The sequence below is a fragment of the Chrysochloris asiatica genome, unplaced genomic scaffold, assembly GCF_000296735.1.
Source record: "Chrysochloris asiatica unplaced genomic scaffold, ChrAsi1.0 scaffold00070, whole genome shotgun sequence".
NCBI classification, from domain to species: Eukaryota; Metazoa; Chordata; class Mammalia; order Afrosoricida; family Chrysochloridae; genus Chrysochloris; species Chrysochloris asiatica.
This window is the reverse complement of record NW_006408588.1, coordinates 9,966,079-9,976,754: the sequence shown is the minus strand read 5'-3', so window position 1 is coordinate 9,976,754 and position 10,676 is coordinate 9,966,079. Positions and strand designations below refer to the sequence as shown.

Here is a 10,676-nt window from a genome sequence, read left to right as displayed (position 1 = left end):
AAAAAAAAAAACCAGATGAAAATAAATGCTAGTGAGGATGTGGAGAGACTGGGACCCTCCTACACTGTTGGTGGGAATGCAAAATGGTCCACCCACTCTGCAAAACAGTATGGCACTTCCTCAGAAAGTTGGAAATGGAAATATATTATGATACAGCAATTCCTCTACTTGGTATATATCCACAAGAAATACAAGCCAGAACACGAGTAGCTACATGGACACCAATGTTCACACTAGCACTATTCACAATAACAAAAGATGCAGACAGCCTATGTACCCATCAATGGAAGAATGGATAAACACACTTTAGTACATACACAGAATGTAATATTATGCTACCTTGAAGAATAACAAGGAAGCTGCAAGACACTGCATAACATGGATCAACCTTAAGGATATTATGCTGAGTGAAATTAGTCACAAAAGGACAACTATTACATAAGACTATTATTATAAAAGCTTAACAAGAGATACCCATACTAAAAGGAAAGAAAAACACTTTTTGTTGGTTACCAGGATAGGGAGGGAAGAAAGGGAGGAGATGGTAGAGCACAGGGAAGGGGATAGTCACATCATAGTTGGGGAGTGCAATACACAAGAAGGGGGAGGGGGATGTATGAACAAGGTAGATAGGAGAATACTTAGGCAGGTTTGCATGTACTAAATGGGCCAAAGATAAAGAGTGATGTACGCTCAACCTTGTAACAACAGGGCTCTGTGATACAGGGATCAAGGCATAGTCTGAATGGGTAAAAGAGGGGAAATAATGTTAAGATGCTTGACTGTCTTATGAATATTGGTTTCCCTTCTCTTCTATTGTAAAATAGTCACTTGAGTGGGATAGAAAGGAATATCAGGAAACATAATTACAGAAAGCTTGTAATCCCACCTTCAGCCTATAACTGATTGGAATACCTAAAAGGGGTTCCACAACTTGCCCAGTGAAATAGGCTTCTTGCCGAGCCTTTGTAGAGTATAGGACCTTAGGTGAAATCATGAGCCCCATCCAGAACCTTCTGAGTTGGGACATTCCCACTGGAAAGGACAAGCAGACCAGCCTGGAACAGCTAGAGGAACAGAAGATACTTCTTGAAAGAAATACCAGGAAAAATTCAAAACAAAATGACAGTCTCACTGGCTACTACAAGAACAAGCAAGTTGTTCACCGGTGAGCCATCAGGCAAGCAATCAAGTCCCTTCAGGACAAATCCCTTCCAAGATTCAAACTCAAAGGAAATACATGAGTAGGCATATAAGCTTTCTGACGACCATGTCGTTTTACTGGTAAGTGGAAGAGGGGGAAAGGTAGCAATGAAGAAATGGGCTGAGTTCAACCACGTTCCATAGACTCTTGTTAACCTGGAGATGAGCGAGAGAGAAGAGGAAGGCCTGGTTGGTCTGAAGTGTGTTGAGACCTGGGGATTCCTGAGCCAATGGACAAGGACACAAGTATGGGGGCTAGAGATGAGGACATAAGATTCTTATGATTCAATAGTAATTATTATCATGACTAATTGTGATTGTCACAACTGTAAATGTAGAAGTTTAATAACAAAAGGGGGGAAACTGATGTCTTCCCATATAAACTATCAATTTACAATAAAATTTTTATTTTTAAAAGATCGAATGAACACAATTAATTTTATAAACGATCTCTATGGGATCAAATTGACAATAGAAATTCAAAAGATGTGATAGAAACTATAGGGGCAGTGAGTGTATACTAATGGGAGAGGGACAATTCAGAAAAGGATGGTGAGAATCATTGCACAATTGAACAATGTAATCAATGTGAATGAATAAAACATGCAGAATTGAATTGAGGTATGTTTTGCTATGTACATTCTCAACAACAACAAAATAAATAAAATAATCAAAAAATAAAGATCCAAAAAAAAATCATAAAACAAAATAATACACTGGTAAATAGTAATGTTTGATGTTGTTGTTGTTGTTGTTAAATGCCATCAAGTCAAGTTGGTTCCAACTTATAGTGACCCTGTATAGAGTTTCTGGGAAACCTGTCACTTCTCAGAAACCCCATACAAGATTGGTACAAGTCAGAAACGATACGACGGCACTTAACAACAACAAAATAGGGTTTCTGAGAAGTAGCTGGTAGGTTTGAATTGCCAACATTTTAGTTAACATTCCAGTGATTATCCTACAGCACTACACCAGGACTCCTGTAATGTTTGATACACATCACAGATTACTGTCCATTTGTTATTATAAGCCATTTATGTACCTCAAATTTTTAACATATGAGGCTTTACAGGGGATTTGTTTATAACTACAAGTTGCTTGTAAGTAGGATGCTCATAACCCAGGAACAGCCTATAATTTCCATTTAAAATTTATTGAACAACTACTATGTAAGTCATGGGATCTATAATTATAACTAATGTGTGGTTCTTGCTTTCAGGGTTCTTGATATGCAGCTATTATTTATGGTTCATATGAAGAGGAGGATGAGTCAGGAAGAGCCTGAGAGAAATACTCTGGAACTTTTTTACCACTGTTGTTGTTGTTAGGTGCCATTGAGTCAGTTCTTACTCATAGTGATCCTGTGTACAACAAAGCGAAAACAGTCCTGTACCATCCTCACAATTGTTGTCTGAGCCCATTGCTGCAGCCAGTGTTTCAATCAATCCATCTTGTTTAGAGCCTTCCTCTTCTTCAATGACTGCTTTGCCAAACATGCTGTCTTTTTCCAGGAACAGTTTCCTTCTAATAAAATGTCCACAGTATGTAAAAGGAAGTCTTGCCATCCTGGCTTCAGAGGAGCTTTATGACTGTACTTCCTCTGAGGCAGATTTGTTTGTTTTTCTGTCAGTTCATGGTACCACCAACATTCATTGCCAACACCATAATTCAAATGCATCAGTTCTCCAGTCTTCCTTATTCATTGTCCAGCTTACATGTATATGAGGCGATTGAAAATACTATGAGTTGGTTCAGACACCTTAGTCCTCAAAGGGACATCTTTGCTCTTTAATCCTTTAAAGAGATCTTTGGAAGCAGATTTGTCCAATGCAACATGTTGTTTGATTTCTTGACTGCTGCTTCCTTGTCTGTTGGTCCAGTTGTAAGCATCATCAACAATTGTTTCCTGTTCTCTTCTGAACCCAGTTTGGAATTTTTTCACCACCTGTTGATGTACTGCAGAATCCATTTTTGAATTATCTTCAGCAAAATTGTATTTGTATGGGACATTCAGGACATTGTTTGATAATTTCCTCATTCTGTTGGATCACCTTTCTTTGGAATGAGTACAAATAATGATTTCTTACAGTCTGTTGGTCAAAGAACTGTCTTCACAATTTTGTCATTGACTAGAGATTGCTTTCAGTACTGCATCATTTTGTTGCAACATTTCAACTGGTATTCCATCAAATCCTGGGGTCTTGTTTTTCACCAATGCCTTGAATGCAATTTGAACCTCTTCCTTTACTACCATAAGTTTTTTATCATGGGATACTTGGTGACCACCATAGCTAATATAAAAGAGCTTACTGTTGTTGTTAAATGCTATTGAGTTGGTTCCAACTCATGGTGACCCTGTATAGTGTTCCCAAGGAGCATCTTATGAGCCTGAACTACTGACCTTGCAGGTCAAACCAACTTTGTAGTCCAGAGCATTAACCCACAATGCCACAGCAGGATTTGAGCCAGCACTACATAAGCAACTTTTAGTCATCAAGTTTCCAATGAACTTTTCTAATCAGAAAAGTCATCTAGCAATAGTTTCAGTATTTAACAGATAAGGAAACTGGGTTTCAGAAGAGTGATTTGACTTGCTTGTTTTATCTGGCTTCTCAGAACCAGACTTTTCTTTGTTACATTCAATGTGGTTTTTCTTACACCCCTTGACCTCATTGTGCCAAACTGTTTCTCAATCCATTCTCAACCATAATAAATTAAATCAATCCATGGCTTAATAAATTATTTCATTTTTCATTTTAATGAGTTGACAAGTTTTTTCAGTGGTTGGCCAATTCAACCTAAATAATCAATATTTAGTCTTAGGTGTGGCACTGTGGGTTAATGAGCTGGACTGCAAAGTCACTTTGAACCACAAGATTGGCAAGTCAAGCTCACCAGCTGTTCCTCAGAAACCCTATACAGGCTTGCTATGGGTCAGAATCGACTCAATGGCACTTAACAACAACAACAGCATAGTCTTTGGTAAATCCAACTTCCAGAAATTATCTTCTCATAGCATTAGAAATAATGTCGATGCATGAGGCTGTTTATCAAAGGACAAAGTGAACACAGCCTGTTTGGAGAGATCATAATGGCTAAATCCAATGATGCTGTCAGTTCTTTGGAAGAATGGCCATGAAAAGTTACAGACCAAATTCAACCACTTCTTACCCCATTTGGAGTCCCCTGATGAGAGAGGATATGCTGTGTTGCCATGTCTATATTAGATTAAGATAATCATTTTTAGCAATAACAGACCAAAGCATTGGGAAATACTTTTTAGTAACTATTAAGCAATTCTTAACCTTGGATTTTGGCCAGAACATTTCATTGTCATGAAAGTATGGCTAATTTGTAAGACTCAGACATTTTGATATGATCAAGAGAGAACTATGTCCTCAACATTGTCCTGGGGCCACCACCCAAGATCCCTATACAATCAGCTTTCTCAGAGTATGAATGGAGTGATATTCATTCATAGATTAGGCATCTTGATAGATTTCAAAAGAAAACTATTTGAAACTCCACTGAAGCTCTGTTTAATGTCCTTGAAACTTTTCACTAACTTGAAGTTTTGGATTATAAACCAGACAACCTTGTTCAACAAGCTGATACCTTTTGAATGAATAAGACAGTAATTGTATATCTTGAATAATTATCTCAACAATCAGCAGCCTTTGATACCACTAAGCCTGAAATCTAACTAAGGTGTCTTTAGAAGAGATAGTTAGATTTCATTACAGTGTTTCCTTTCACATTTCTTTGAGAGGATCTAGAATGAAGTGTTGGAAGATTGCTTCTCTACCTAGCAGATCAGTTCATCCTTCTCCTAACCATCAGAAGCATAAATTTATGACCACGACTGATATTGCCACCATGGCTCCTCACCTCACAATCTGCCCTTCATCTAATATACTGTTTACCTCCAAGTCCATTACATGTAAGTCTCCTTCTCTAGATATGACTAAATATGACTTTATCATCAAGTCTAAGAGTGGTGTTCTGAATAGTTCATACCCTTGACTAGAGGATGAGAGCAAACTCATTTAATATATTTGTATATAATGACTAGGTGATTATTAAAAAATATTGTTGACAAAGGACAATAATTCTCTCCTTTAAAGCACACAGTTCATTAGCTTTTCCTACACAGTGCATAGAGCTCTTAAAAGCATGTACAAGGTTAAAGAAAATGGCAATAGGTCTGCAATCTACACTGACATTTAAGGAATGAAATCGTTTCATGAGGTTCCTTTCAGACAACTGGGTCAATTCAATAATCAGGTTTATCACTGATCAGTTGCTCAAGTCTTCATACAACTGCAATATAATGGTTCAGCATTCGTGTTCTGGAGCCATATTGCCTGGATTCAATATATCTTTCCTTCACTTAATAGGCTGGTTGGCTTGAAGCAAACCATCTGACATTTCTGTCTAGCTTTCCTCATCTGCATGATCCCTGGAGGCAGAGTGGATTCAGCACTGGGCTACTAAATGAAAGCTTGGCAGTTCAAACATACTCTCCTTGTGAAACAGATGAGACACTCTGCTCTGCTTCCATAAAGATTTACAACTTCAGAGACCCTAAGGAGCAGTTCGACTCTGATTCATTGGCTTGCTATGAGTTGTAATCAACTTGATGGCATCATTGGGTTCTTCGTGAGCAAAATGAGAATAGCAGTGTCTACCTCGCTGGATTATTGTAAGACTAAATGAATAAATCAATACAAGTGCAGTGCTTAGTATAGTGCCTGGCACAAAGTAAAAACTCAATAAAACAAGAATTATCCAGTGAGATTTAGTTCAACTTTCTTCACCTCAGGTCGGCAGCTTTCATTTCTCATCTATTTTCTATTGCTGTTTAGATTCCTCTGATGTACCAATGTCAATATCACCACAGAAACTCTTTAGAAACAAAGACCATCATTTACTTCCTCGCATTGCCCACATCAATTAGCTTTGAAGTTAGCATAAAGTGGGCAAAACTGAAGTTTTGTTTTGTTTTTTAAAAAACAAATTGACCTGGTTGTCCCCTGACAAGAAATTGTCAGTTAGGGTCATTTCCATCACTGGTATCTTGGTGACATGGCTCAAAGCCACTCCTGAGAATTATTAAATAGATGTCATAAGCAGCAGACAATAATTAAGCCATTAAATCTTGTAGGTGTGATGTGCAATATATTCATTACTTTGTACTCAGTGAATTAAGGAGAAAGGTCAAAAACTCATGTGAATCCTTGCTAGATGTCAGCTAATAGACACTGATATTCAGATTCTGAGCTTTGATGACCAAATTATTATTTCTTAAAGAAAGGGAGTGAAGAGGGATCTAAATATAAATTTTACTGATATATAGCCAAGGTTATGTGTCCCTTAGTGGCATAAATAATTAACTGCTTGCTCAGCTTCTCACTGAAAAATTGGTGGTTCAAGTTTACCCTTAGATGTCTCATAAGAAAGGTCTGGCGATCCACTTAAAAAAAAATTTAAAAATCAGCCATTGAAATCCCTATAGAGCACAATTCTATTCTGACACACAAGGGTTTGTCATGAGTCCTAACCTGTTAAATGGTAACTGGTTTGGTTTGGGGTTTTACCCAAGAATCCAGTCTACTAGAACACTTAAGTGGTCCCCAGTTGCCATTAAGTCAAAGAAATTCGTATTCCTGGTAACCCTATGTGTGTCAGAGTAGACCTGTGTTCTATAGGCTTTCCAATTGCTGGTTTTTTAGAAGTCCATCACCAGATCTATCTTCCAAGGCACCTCTGATAAAGTTGAACTGACAATATTTCAGTTAGCAGTCAACACATTAAACATTGGCACTGCCCAAGGACTCACTTTACCTACATGATTCTAAGACAGACAACCAAAACAAAATATTTACTCAAACAAGTGGACAAGGCAATTAATGAGAAAACTAAATTAATAAAAAAAAAAAAAAAGCACTGTTCAGCAAAATGTACCTTTGCTTTCTCTAGTTATCTCTTCTTCCTTTTAAATTTATATATGGACAGATGAGAGATCAACTATTACATAATATACACAGTGTTCTTTCTGTTTCAAATATTCTGATTCTCACCTTAACAAGACAACTAGAAGCAGACTATATATTTGATGTTTCAATGATTATTCTGACAAGGTCTGTGGTCATAAGAAAGTAAGTGGAGCCAAGGGAAATAAAAATGAGTCTTGTAGGAGGAGAATTCAGAGTCACCCATTGAGTACCGATTTTAATAACAACTCCAAAAGTAGAGGAAATGAAAAAAGAAAATTCATCTTACTAGTTAACCTTATCTCTTCAAGGTTCACCAAGTCTCTTCAGAGGTATATTGGAGTTAAATAAATCTTAAAAGTATAAGAAGTAAATGCGAGTCTATATTTTTATTTAAAAATGATATTTTGAAAGGTTCTGTCTAAATTTTTGTTGTTGTTGCTAGGTATCGTTTGAATCAGTTCCAACTCGTAGTGACCCTGTATACTTGGTGTATTTGAACTGAAAAACTGTGTTTCATACCGATCTTTCAGTCCAGTGCTTTATCCTACAATAATAACCAGGACTCCCTATCTAAATTAAATGGTTTGTAAATCCAATCAGCCTTTAAATAGGTTGAAAAGTTTGGTATTTAAAGTAACTCTATGATCATTTCACATCAGAAATTACTGACAACTCTTGAAAAGTGATTGATCTATTCTCTTTTGTTTTTCCATTAAGCAGAGCCCATCTCTACCAGAAAAATAAGTACTGTAAAGCCCAGTTTTCTTATCAAGTTTATTCTTGCCTTTGTTTTGTAAGAATTGAGCAAGTTAATATACGTAAAGCGTTGCAAACAGAGCCTAACACGTTGTAAGTATTCAAGAAATGCCAGCTATTGTTACTGGTGTTGCCTTTTTTCTTTATGGTACTCTGGCCACACATCCCCACATATTCCCTAGTGATGTGGGTTGGAGAAGCTTCTTTCTTATTTACTCTTTTTCAATGAACCTTTCCTCTCTACCAAATTTTCCCTGAGGCAAGTGAAAGCTCTAACTGGAAAAACAGGATTCAAATAAATTCTTTAGAGATTTCACAATCAGATTTAGCCCAAGTAATGCATAATTCATCAAACTGAGTTCATACTTTGGCTAAAGACAGAAAGTCAGTTATTAGCTTTAGTGATATTAACTTAAGTAGTAAAATCACACTTTTATTTCTATCTAGTTTTTATTGTCAGGTCTAATTGTTTATTTGTTTATAAACTCATCTGCCTTGAATTCCAGTGATGCAAATGAACGTGTTTTGGGGGTTTTTTTCTTTCCTTTGTTTTAACTTTTACAAATACTTCTAAATATTGGAAATTTACAACCCTTACACATGGATACATTTTAAAATTTATCCGTTTTGAAAAAAGGTAGAAAGGAGACAGTATAGCATAGGATTGAACGATGGGTTTTGGAATTCACATAAATGGATTGGAATCCTGGCTATTCAATTTGTAGGGAGGCCTTTAGCACAATACTGACCCTCTTCCAACTTCAATTTCCTCTTGTGTAATCTAGGGACAATAATAGTTCTTAGCTCACACAATACCTGTGGGAATTAAATAATCAAAAATAAATGTCCGTGTCCATGGTAAGTTCTCAATGTTTGAAAGTCTATGTTGTTGTTAAGAGCCGTGGAGTCGGTTCCAACCCATAGTGACCCTGAACAGGATTTCTGAGGCTGTAATCTTTATGGGAGCAGAAAGCCTCATCCTTCTCCTGCGGAGCAGCTGGTAGTTTCAAACTGCCGACCTTGTGGTTAACAGCCCGATTCCTAACCACTACGTTATAAAGAGTGCTAAAGTGGTTAGAATCTCACAGGTCATTACAATAGTATTTAAACAGAATCATTAGCCTCAGCAATGATTTCTTTAGTAAAAATAATAATAATAAATAAAAATATGATGCATATATTGGTTTTTAGTCACTTGGATCAAAGTTCATACAGATATACATTTAGGTATATGTACATTGTGTGAGGCACTGCGGATTGATGCGCTGGACTTCAAGGACAGTTTGAACCACAAGGCTGACAGTTCAAGATCATTAGCCACTCCTTGGAAATCCTATGCAGTGTCACTATGATTTGGAACCAACGGCACTTAACAACAACAATACACAGAACAAATTATTATTGGCCTATTAACTTCCTTTGAAAACATTTAAAGACTCATTAACTGTGCCTTTTCTGAGCTCAGAATTGACCCAAACTGGTTCAAATTTTCGATGATTCAATATTTTCATACAACTTTTCTAATAACCATCAATGTTTATTCTTTATCCAATATCTGTTTTAAGATCTAGTGCTTTATGTTTAAATCTGGACAGGTTGTCTGAAGTTTGGAAAGAGCAACTGATTATCCTAACATCTCCAACAGGATCAATATCCAAAGGCATTAATCATGTTACAAAGGTGACTTTCAAGTCCTTCAGTGTTATCTCTTATTTGAATAGAGAATAGCCAATTACTTCTACAATGGTTTATGGTGATGTTTGCATGTGTATGGAATATGTTGTTTTTATTAAGTGTTGTAAAGCTGTCTCCAATTCAGTGACCCTGTACAGGATTTCTAAAGCTTTAAATCTTCATGGGAGCAGAAAGCCTAATTTCTGCTGCAAAGCAGTTTGCAGGCTTGAACCATGGATTTTTTGGTTTGCAGTCCAGTGCTTATCATATGGAGCCAGGGTTGAGTAAGTTTCTGAAGCTTAGCATATATATTATTCATTTTAATAAAGATGATATTAACAACATTATGTTGTTGTTATGTGCCGTGGAGCCGATTCCGACTCACAGTGACCCTGTACAGGGTTTCTGAGGCTGGAAATCTTTATGAGAGCAGAAAGCCTTATCTTCCTCCCTCGGAACAGCTGGTAGTTTCGAACCACTGACCTTGCGGCTCGCAGCCCAATTCGTAACCACTACGCTAACAACATAGGTGTTTTAAATTATTTTTCAGCATAGTAATGCATTTTTTTAAACCATGTATATCCTGGTGTGGCACTGTAGGGATAAGTACTGGACCACAAGGTCAGTTTGAACCCCAAGGTCGGCAGTTCAAACCTGCCAGCTGCTCATCAGAAACCATATACAGTGTCACTATAAGTAGGAGCCAACTCTATGGCACTTAACAATAACAACATATCCTTAAATATATATATAAAAAAAGAAATTCTGTCCTGCTTTCTCATGCCCAGCCACATCCACTTCATTCCTCCTGTGTTCAGATACATTTTTGAAAGTACTTCAGCATAACTTCCAACAGATAAAACTTGATTGGCCCCTCTTGAACTCCTAACACTGACTTCATTATGAGGTCAGACACATCAATGCAACTAACTAGCCCATACTTAATTGATATTAATTGAATTAGAGAATACATTGATTTCAACTTGGTATGGTTTCAACGTCCTTATAGTCTGTGTGTGTGTGTGGGGGGGGGGGTGGGATCGT

The 10,676-nt window shown here is 37.0% G+C and overlaps 1 pseudogene; it reads left to right on the top strand.

Moving 5' to 3' along the window:
• Positions 1-1,270: 1,270 nt before the first annotated feature.
• The window catches only part of LOC102834567, a 59,280-nt pseudogene continuing 49,874 nt past the window's right edge, over positions 1,271-10,676 (top strand).